Source organism: Miscanthus floridulus, chromosome 6, assembly GCF_019320115.1.
Source record: "Miscanthus floridulus cultivar M001 chromosome 6, ASM1932011v1, whole genome shotgun sequence".
NCBI lineage: Eukaryota > Viridiplantae > Streptophyta > Magnoliopsida > Poales > Poaceae > Miscanthus > Miscanthus floridulus.
Window position 1 is genome coordinate 100,774,918 of NC_089585.1, and position 10,523 is coordinate 100,785,440.

Sequence of the window (10,523 nt, forward strand, 5' to 3'; positions counted from 1 at the left end):
GCTGTGGATGAATATCATCTTTATTGATCATGAGTATAAACTAATACATATGTTGTTGAAGAGTATTGTCTTTCGTTGATTGTAGGTCCCTTGTGGCTTGCATATCTGTTTTTTCTTGAGTTGTTTTTACGCGTAGAATCTTCTTAGCTAGCTGATGTGCCATGTATTGCTGACTTCTTTTTCATCTTCGGTCATCAACTTGTATGTGCCTAGTCCGATGACTTTTGTGACAATGAACGGGCCTTCCCATGGACTGAGTAGCTTATGTCGTCCATCAGTCTTTTGTATCCTTCTTAGTACTAAGTCTCCAACTTATAGTGATCGCGGTTGGGTACTCTTGTTGTAGTGCCGTCTTAAGCCTTGTAGGTATCTGGCTGATTGGAGGGTAGCGTTTATTCTGACTTCTTCTGAGCTGTCGAGTTCTAATCTTCTTGTGTGTTCTGCTTCTCCTTCATCATATTGTTCTATTTTTGGGGAAGTCCAGATCAAGTCGGTGGGTAGTACGGCCTCTGACCCGTAAACTAGGAAGAAGGGTGAGTGGCCTGTTGCTCTGCTTATTTGAGTTCGTAGCCCCCATACTACTTTCGGTAATTCTTCAATCCATTTGGACCCATAGTCCACTAGTTCTTCGTATAACCTTGGTTTTAATCCGGCTAGTATGAGTCCGTTAGCCCTTTCTACTTGTCCGTTGGCTTCTGGATGTGCAACGGACGCATAGTCTATACTGAAACCACAGTCTTGTGCCCAGCTCTTGAATTCCGTAGCTGTAAAGGGGGAGCCTAGATCTATGATGATTCGATTGGGCATGCCGAAGCGGTGCATAATGTCTTGGATGAACTCGACTGCTTTGGTTGCGCCGTACTTCGCGAGTGGTTTGTATTCAATCCACTTGGTGAATTTGTCGATTGCTACAAAGATGTACTCGAAGCCGCCTTTTGCTTTTTTCAGGGGTCCTACTTGATCTAGCCCCTAGCAGGAAAAAAGGCCAAGCGGGTGGGATGCAGATAAGATTGTGAGCTGGTATATGGGCTTGTCTTGCAAACATTTGGCAACCTTTGCATTTTCTGACAAGCTCTTCGGCGTCTTTCAAAGCGGTTGGCCAGTAGAATCCGGTGCGAAATGCTTTGCCAACCAGTGTCCTTGAGGCGGCATGATTTCCACAGCAACCTGAGTGTATTTCATTTAGGATTTCTTTGCCTTCTTTAAATGAGACACATTTTAGTAATACTCCTGATGATGCTGCTCTTCTGTAGAGTTTATTCCCTACTAAAACGTAGTTTTTGCTTCTACGAACAACTTGTGTGGCCTCTGCTTTATCTGCTGGCAGATTATTTTCTTTGATATAGTCAATGAAATCTTGGGTCCATGAAGTGTTGATTATCAAGATCTGAACGCCTTTAGCCTAAATTTCATGTGTTGTTTCACCGGGTTGTTTGATAGAGGGAACTGATAGCTCTTCTATGAATACACCGGGTGGAACCTTTGCTCTGTCTGATCCGAGCTTGGCAAGGACATCTGCCGCAATGTTAGAATCGCGTAGGACGTGTAAAATTTCTAATCCTTGGAAGTGTTTTTCAAGTTTCCGTATTTCAGCACAATAAGCACCCATGTTTTCTTTGGTGCAGTCCCAATCTTTGTTGACTTGGTTGATGACCACTGCGGAATCGCCGTATACGAGTAGTCTTTTTATTCCGAGGGTAATTGCAACTCGTAGCCCGTGGATGAGGGCTTCATATTCTGCTTCATTATTCGTAGCTTACCATAATATCTAAAGGACATATTTGAGTTGTTTTCCTTCTGGAGAAATGAGTAGAACGCCTGCACCGACCCCGCCTAGTTTGAGTGATCCGTCAAAGTACATCTTCTAGTGGTCAAGGATTGTATCTGATAAGGGCTGTTGAATCTCTGTCCATTCGGCCACGAAATCGGCGAGGGCTTGAGATTTGATTGCTTTCCGTGGGGTGAAATTGATATCAAGAGCTCCAATTTCAACTGCCCATTTGGATATGCGCCCTGTGGCGTCTTTATTGTGTAGGATGTCTCCGAGTGGAAAATCTGTCACTACGGTAATCTTGTGGCTTTCGAAATAGTGGCGAAGCTTCCGTGAGGTAATGAGTAGAGCGTAGAGTAGTTTTTGTACGTGTGGGTACCGGATTTTGGATTCTGATAGTACTTCGCTGATGTAGTATACTGGACGTTGCACTTTATACACGCGCCCTTGTTCTTCTCTTTCTATGACTATTGCTGTACTGATTACGGTGGGAGTTGCCGCGATATATAGCATTATATCTTCATCTTTCTTTGGAGGTGTCAGGATAGGCGATGAAGTGAGGTATTCTTTAAGTTTTTTGAAAGCTTCGTCGGCTTCTATTGTCCACTCGAACTTGTCTGTCTTCTTTAGTAGTTTAAAGAAAGGTAACCCCTTTTCGCCGAGTCTTGATATGAAATGGTTGAGGGCCGCCATGCATCCTATTAGTTTCTGCACATCTTTGACACTTCTAGGTGGGCCCATTTCTGTTATAGCTCGAATTTGCTTGGTGCTGGCTTCGATCCCGCGCTGACTAACCAAAAATCCGAGTAGTTGTCCTGAGGGAACTCCAAATACACATTTATTTGGGTTCAATTTCCATCTCCATTTCTTCAAGTTTTCGAAGGTTTGCTTTAAATCTTCAATTAGAGTGTCTGGGTTCTTTGTTTTCACCACCACATCGTCCATGTATGCTTCCACATTTTCACCTATTTGATTCCCAAGGCAAGTCTGGATAGCTCTTTGGTACGTGGCGCCGGCGTTCTTTAGTCCAAACGACATGGTCTTGTAGCAGTAGGCACCAAACGGGGTGATGAAAGATGTCTTGCTCTGGTCTTCTTCTTTTAGTGTGATCTGGTGATACCCTGAATAGCAATCGAGAAAAGATAATAACGCAGATCCTGCTATCGAGTCAACTATCTGGTCAAAGCGTGGTAGCCCAAACAGATCTTTTGGGCAATGTTTGTTGAGATCTGTGTAATTGACGCACATACACCACTCGTCCGTGTTTTTCTTCTGTACAAGGACTGGGTTGGCTAGCCAATCTAGATGAAGGATTTCCTTGATGAATCCGGCTGCCATTAGTTTTGTTATTTCCTTTTTAATTGCTGCCTTCTTATCGGGTGAGAATCGTCGTAACCGTTGTTTTACAGGTTTGGAGCTTTCGTTAACATCAATTCTGTGCTCAGCCAACTCCCTTGGGACTCCTGGCATGTCGGCTGGCTTCCAAGCGAAGATATCTTTGTTGTCCCGAAGAAAGTTGGTGAGCGCGAGTTCCTATTTTGCCGAGAGGTGAGCACTGATAGTTGCTGTCTTGGAGGTGTCGCCTATGCCTAAGTCGATTTGCTTGACGTCGGCTTCTTTTGGTGGTGCGATGATACTGGGTTTTTTAGCCGGTATTTCTAATTCTTCTTGACTTGTTTCTGCAGCGATTGCGGCTATTTCTTTTCTTCCATTGTCAGCTTGTGCTTTAGCTGCAATTTGGATCACCTGAACGTCGCAGTCAAAAGCGCGCTTTAAATCGCTTCGAAGAGAAAGGATACCGTGGGGTCCTGGCATCTTAAGCAGTAAGTACGGATAATGTGGTATTGCCATGAATTTGGCTAGTGCTGGACGTCCTAGGATTGCATGATATGATGAATCGAAGTCGGCGACTTCGAATTTGATAAACTCTGTTTAGTAGTTTGAAGGAGTTCCAAAGGTAATAGGTAAAGTAATTTGTCCGAGTGGCATGGCTGCTTTGCCGGGTACTATTCCGTAAAAAGGTGTGCTTGTTGGTGTAATCATCCCAGCGAGTTGTAGTCCCATTTTCCTTAGAGTTTCTGAAAAGATGATGTTAAGCCCAGCTCCTCCATCGATTAGTACTTTGGTGACGGTCATACTAGCTATAGTCGGATCCAGAACCAATGGATAATGGCCTGCGTTTCCCACGCTAGTCCATTGGTCTTCTCTGGTGAATTGGATAGGATACTGTGACCAATTGAGGTATCTTGGTGTAGCCGGTTCTGCTGTCATAATGGTCCGCAGTGCTAGTTTTTCTTGATGTTTGCTTCTACAATCCGGAGCCCCTGAGAAAATCACTGCTACCATTCCCCTAGGTTTTTGGAATCCTTTGTCCTCGTGGTTGTCTTCTTCTCTTTTCTGATTGTCCTCTTTGGTGTCTTCCTTACTATCTTTTCTTGTGTATCGATCTTTGAAAGTATAGCAATTTCCAATTGTGTGCCTCCCACTAGGGTGCAATGGGCAACGTATGTTTTCAATGTCATCATATCTTCTGGGTTTGGTAAACTTCTTTGATTTGTCGGCCATTGCCACAGTATTGTCTAGTCTACGTTTTCTTTCTTGATGTCTGCTATTTCGATGATTTTGCTTGTTCGAGTTGTCCTAGTCGTTTCTGTCCGGGAACCTTTCTCGTGTTTTTTCTTCTGCAGTAATCATCTTTTCTACTGTTCGTCTGAATTCTTCATTATTTCTCGGATTTTCTTTGCAGAAGTCTTGAAATTGCCACCTAGCCATGATTCCGTGAGAGAAAGCTTCAATTACTTCTCGTTCGGTTATGTCATGCACTTGAGCTCGTAGTTCGCCGAATCGTCGATAGTAATTTCTGAGACTTTCACCTCCCTTTTGCTTGAGTCCTTTTAATTCTGCATGGGTGATTGGATGTGTAATGATTCCTGCAAAATTCTCACAAAAAGCTCTTTGCAAATCCTCCCAATTTCTGATAGATCCTGGGTTCAGTTTGTCGAACCATTGGAGAGGCATGGCTTCTAGTGCCATGGGAAAGAACAGGGTTTTGATATCGTCGTCTCCTCTGGCTAGTTCAATTGATTGTGAATATATTCTGAGCCATTGCCTTGGTTCAGTTTTGCCATCATACTTGGAGTGGTTAGATGGTTTGAATTTGTGAGGTAATCGTACCAATGCAAGCCTGTTCGCGAAACAGGGGAATCTGTCGTGTGTCTTGGTTTCTTTGAATTCGGATTCGGCACCTTCTTCTGGCCAACTGTCGTTCTGACAGGAATAATCTTGTGAGATTGTCTGGGTAGGTACCCTACTCCTAGTCTTCCTTGGTTGTTCAAATCGGTGGCCTTGATTATGTTCCTTCCTACTTCCTTCGTCATGGCTTCCACCCGGCCCAAGTCTTTCGAAAGCGGATTTCCTTTGATTTTGATCTTCTTGCCTGTGGGTTGTTGATCTGGCGGGTAGTCTTGATCGAGCTCTCTCTTCATGCGTTTTTGGGATCGTCGATCGGAGCAAGTCCTGGAGCTGTTCATACTTCTCACTGGGATGTGAAGTTTTTCCAAGTTCTTCTAATGCTTCTCGAATCTTATCGTAAGGTGTATTCGCTGTGCGTCTCCCCTCGACTTCTCGTTGTGATTTTCTTTTGTCGTACTCAGCCAATTCTGACTCGTATCTGATCCAAGCTTCCCTGCGCTGCCTAGCACGGTGTTGACGCCCTTGCTTCAACTTGTTTTTTCTTTCTCTAGCTTGTTTCTAACTATCTGTTTCTCCATCGTAGCCTTGGGCAAAAGGTGATATGTTGGATTCTGATTCATCTGATGATCTGACATTGGGTGCTTCTAGGGGATTTAATGGTGACCGCGGTCGTCGAACCATGAGCACTTCTCGTGCATGAGTCGTTCTGTTATTGGTGTTAGTTTTCATGCTGTCGGAGTTGCTAATAACTTTAGTGGATGCCTCGGTGTCGTAGATCGAGTCTCCTTCTTGGTAGGGTAGAATTGTTGTCGTCGTCGTGCCGACTAGTTGGGTACCGCTGTCCTCAGGAACAGAACCTGGCCAGTGGATGATGCAGTCTTGGGATGTTATTGTTAGCACGAGACCCTCCTGAGCTCCTGTCAGTGGTATCCCGCATCTTGGATTGAAAAATCTTTCGAACTGTCCCTGATAGGATTTTGCCATGTTGTCGAGCCCAAATGGAAAAGAACTCGACTTCTTGGAAGAACTCTGAGGGTAATCCGAGTTGTTTTGGGTTGTGCTCTGGAATCTTGCCAAAAAAGAACTCAGTTTCTTGAAAGCACTCGGATAAAACTTCGCCTTGATGTTTGAATTCGAATCGGATACGAGTGGCCATGAAATCTGATTTGAATCGGATACTGTGAGCTGTGCGAATCTTCTGGTGAGCTGATCCGTTGTAGTTGGTGAAATATGAAATTCTTTATGATGATCTGGATCTTTGAGGAGATGGCCCTGAAGCTTGTCGTTGTTGTCTGCCTCGCAGATCCATGAGCCAAAGATGAAAGTTGATCCCGTCGGGAAGATTTTGTTGTTGAGGTCCATCAAGTTCTCGGATGCAAAGTCGCTGAAATCCCCTACCTGGCGCACCAGCTGTCGATGTTTTACCACCGATAGCCTGCCACGGGGGTACCCAGGGCAGTATGTTCGGGCTTCGGCGTATGCCGAACTCGATGGTTAACGCAAGACACAGTCGATTTATCCTGGTTCAGGCCCTCGATCGTAGATTGAGTAATAACCTTACGTCCAGTCGGCATTAGCCTTTGCGTTGGATTGATTGTCAAGTGTTGTGTTGTGTTGTGTTGTACCATGGTCTCAGGAGTCCTGCCCTCCTTTATATAGTCAGGAGGCCAGAGTCCTAGTCCGTTTATAATGAGATTTCCTAGTAGGATTACTTAATAGCTATACTACTAAGATTACATGGGGAGAATCCTAGTTGGACTAGATATTCTCTCTCCCTTGTGGGGTATCCTGTGGGTCCTGCATCGACAATACCCTTGTTTTCCTTCTGAGCAGCAATAACTTGATCTCGAATAGTGGCTTTAACAATTATGTTGGTCAAGCTACCTTGTTGAATTACTTCTACATTCAATTTCTCCATATCTTGACATAAGGTCAAACCCATTGTTCTCACTGCTAGACAATGGCAATAACTTTTGTGACTAAGAGCATCTGCAACCACATTTGCTTTACCAGGGTGATAATGTACTTCCAAGTCATAATCCTTAATTAGTTCTAACCATCTTCTTTGTCGCATATTCAATTCTGACTGAGTAAAGATATACTTTAAGCTCTTGTGGTCTGTATACATATGGCACGTATTACCAAGCAGGTAATGCCGCCAAATCTTCAGAGCATGAACCACAGCTGCTAACTCCAGATCATGAGTTGGATAGTGTTCTTCATGTTGCTTAAGTTTCCTGGATGCATAAGCAATGACTCGGCATTCTTGCATCAACACACATCTAATACCAATACCTGAAGCATCACAATAAATATCAAATGGCTTCTCGATATCAGGTTGGGCTAATACTGGTGCAGTGGTCAACAGTCTCTTCAAGGTTTAGAAAGCCTCTTCACAATCAGATGACTAGACAAACTTGACTTGATTCTTCAACAATTTAGTTATAGACTTTGATACTTTAGAGAAATCTGGAATAAACCGATGGTAATACCCTGCCAATCCTAGAAAACTCTGAACTTGATGAACTATGGTTGGTGGTTTCCAATCAAGCACCTCCTTCACTTTGCTTAGATCAACTGCAACGCCTTTAGCTAACAAGACATGTCCAAGAAATTGTACTTCCTTAAGCCAGAAATCACATTTGCTGAACTTGGCATATAGTTGATGTTCTCTCAAGCAGGCCAGAACAATTCTGAGATGTTCTGCATGTTCTTTCTTATTCTTGGAATATACTAGGATGTCATCAATAAACACCACTACAAACTTGTCTAGCTCAGGCATGAATACTGAATTCATCAGATACATGAAATGAGCTAGAGCATTTGCCAAACCAAAAGACATCACTAAGTTTTCATATAATCCATATCTTGTGGTAAATGTCGTATTGGGTATATCTTCAGGCTTTATCTTGATTTGGTGATATCCTGACCTCAAATCTATCTTGGAGAAAACTTTTGCTCTGGCCAATTGATCAAAAAGCAAATCTATCCGAGGTAAAGGATACTTATTCTTGATGGTCACTTCATTCAACGGACGATAGTCAATACATAACCTCAGGGTCTCATCCTTCTTTTTCACAAAAATTGCCAGACATCCCCAAGGTGAGGAACTAGGTTGGATAAACCCCTTCTCAATCAATTCTTGCAACTAAGTCTTCAACTCGGCCAATTCCTTAGGTGACATCCTATAAGCTCTCTGAGAAATTGGAGCTGTTCCAGGTTGCAACTCTATGTTAAACTGAACATCCCTATCAGGTGGTAGACCAGGTAAATCTTTAGGAAACACATCTGAAAATTCACACACTACCAGGATATCTCTAATCTCTTTGACAGCAGTTGCACAAACCTTGCCCACTGATCTTCTTAAGGTTGGAAGTTGGTTGAGAAGTTGAGAATTACTATCAGGCAAACTCACCCTTAATGTCCTATTCAAAGCATCTATAACAGCCTTATACTGATACATCCAATTCATTCCCAAGATTACATCTATATCTTGATCCTTAAGGATAATCATGGTAGTGGGAAAAATATGCCCACCTAGGTTTACGGGTACCTGGTATACCATTTCCTTAGTACACAGACGTCCCCCGGGTGACTATATAAAGAAACTTTTCTTTGTTGCCCCAATTGAAATTTCATGCTTTACCACAAATGTTCTATTGATGAATGAATGTGATGTGCCAGAATTAAAAAGTATAACTGCAGGGTGATTAGCAACAAGAAACATACCCATTATCATTGGTTCCCCTTCTGGAATTTCTTCAGCTTGAATATAGAACACCCGTCCTATCTTCCTCTCATCTTTGCCCTTCTGAGCATTCTAATTGGGGTTCTTGTTTGGTGCCTGATCCTGTTGTTAATTGGCAGGGGCCTTCTGATAATTTTGATTAGCCTGCCTGGGATATGGATATTCCCTGGAGAAATGACCAGTCCTTCCACAATTATAACATAGATAATTGTGACCCTGGGACGTTGGAGCATTGCCACCAGGAGTATTGGTCGACTGTGAATTCGGGTAGGTTATAGCATGACGGACATTTGACTGCTGCCCGGCTTGAGACTACGGCGGAAGATAATGTAACACCCCGGTGTTACATTGTAATGTTTTGCTAAAACATCGCAGGAGCATCATGTATATGTGCATATGTGTGTAAATTGGAGTATAAATCAATATACGACATTTGAAACGTTTATCCGAAACGGGAAATAAATGTTAAGTTTCATGTCGCTTTATATTGTTTAGTATTCTAAACGGATTTTTATTAAATAAAAATGATGTAGATCGTGTATGTGAACTTTAATAAAATTTGTAGTACGAACTCAGTAGTCGACAATGAAACAGGTAGCTCGGAATTAGAATTCGACGCGAAACCGTTCGAAGTTTAAGTCATTTCGCGTAAGCTATAAATGGGTCGACGAAGCCACTTTTGGTAATTTGTAGAAAACCCGTGCACGTCATCTGCTTCGGACAAGCCATCACTGACCATGGTCACCACTGTGCCTTGGTTGCCTGCCACCGCACGCAAGCACACTGTGCACGAGTCCTATCAGCTCTGCACTCGCGTGGGTCGACCACGCGGACAGTTGCCTGGGCACGTCTCACTGTCTTCCGTCGTCATGTGCACGCGTACCTTGTGTTAATGACCATGGATGTGCCAACGCCTCTGTCTCCGTTGAAGCCATGGCCAACGGTACCTCTTGCTTCCAATTCGACGTGACCGTAGAGCGTTAATGAAATTCGTCGCGTCCGTGGCTCCACGAGACAGCCAGCAGCTTGATTGACACCACCTTGCCCATTGTAGCACCTCACTGTGCTTCAATTTTGGAAGCATAGCTCTGCCTGCTCCATAAGAACGAGGTGAACTGCGCCGTCGTCCATCCACTGAACCAGAGCATACTAGTTCAATTCACTGCACTGCTAGCTTCTCCTCCAGCTGCTCATCGCACTGCCCACTTCTTTCAAGGCTCCACCGCCGTTTTGCGTCTTCTTCGTGGCCGGCGGAAGATCGCCCGAGCAGAGCAAGCTTACAGCAGTCGGCGGTGCGTTACTGTTCATCTTAGCTTGCTGACATCATCATGACGTCACCCCTACGTCACACGTGTTTGTGGCCGCTTTTCATGTAGGAAAATAAAGCCGTAATACGTTGAAATACGCCTCTGGGCCAGTTTCCTGCGCTTGTAGCCGCGCTGGGCTGGCCTGCCTGCCGCTGCCGCTGGCTGGGCCGCGCTGCTTGCGCTCGCGGCCTGCCTGCGTCCGGCCTACTGGCCCGCTGCCGCTGCTGCGCCGCTGCTGGGCCGAGTCGAGCCATGGGCCGCAAAACATGTTTCAGTTTCTTTATTTCCTGAGAATAGAAATGCTTAGTTATTTTAGTTATGAATCCAACTTCGATAAATCGTAGTAAATGGTGTAGATGTCCTAAAATAGTGAAACCAAGTTTGTTAGGTTCACAAAAATACCATCTACTTATTAGTATAGTTAGATTGCAGTTAGCTATTATGATGATAGGTTCATAAATTTTAATTAGCGAGCTTAGCATTATATAGATTAATAATTGTAGGA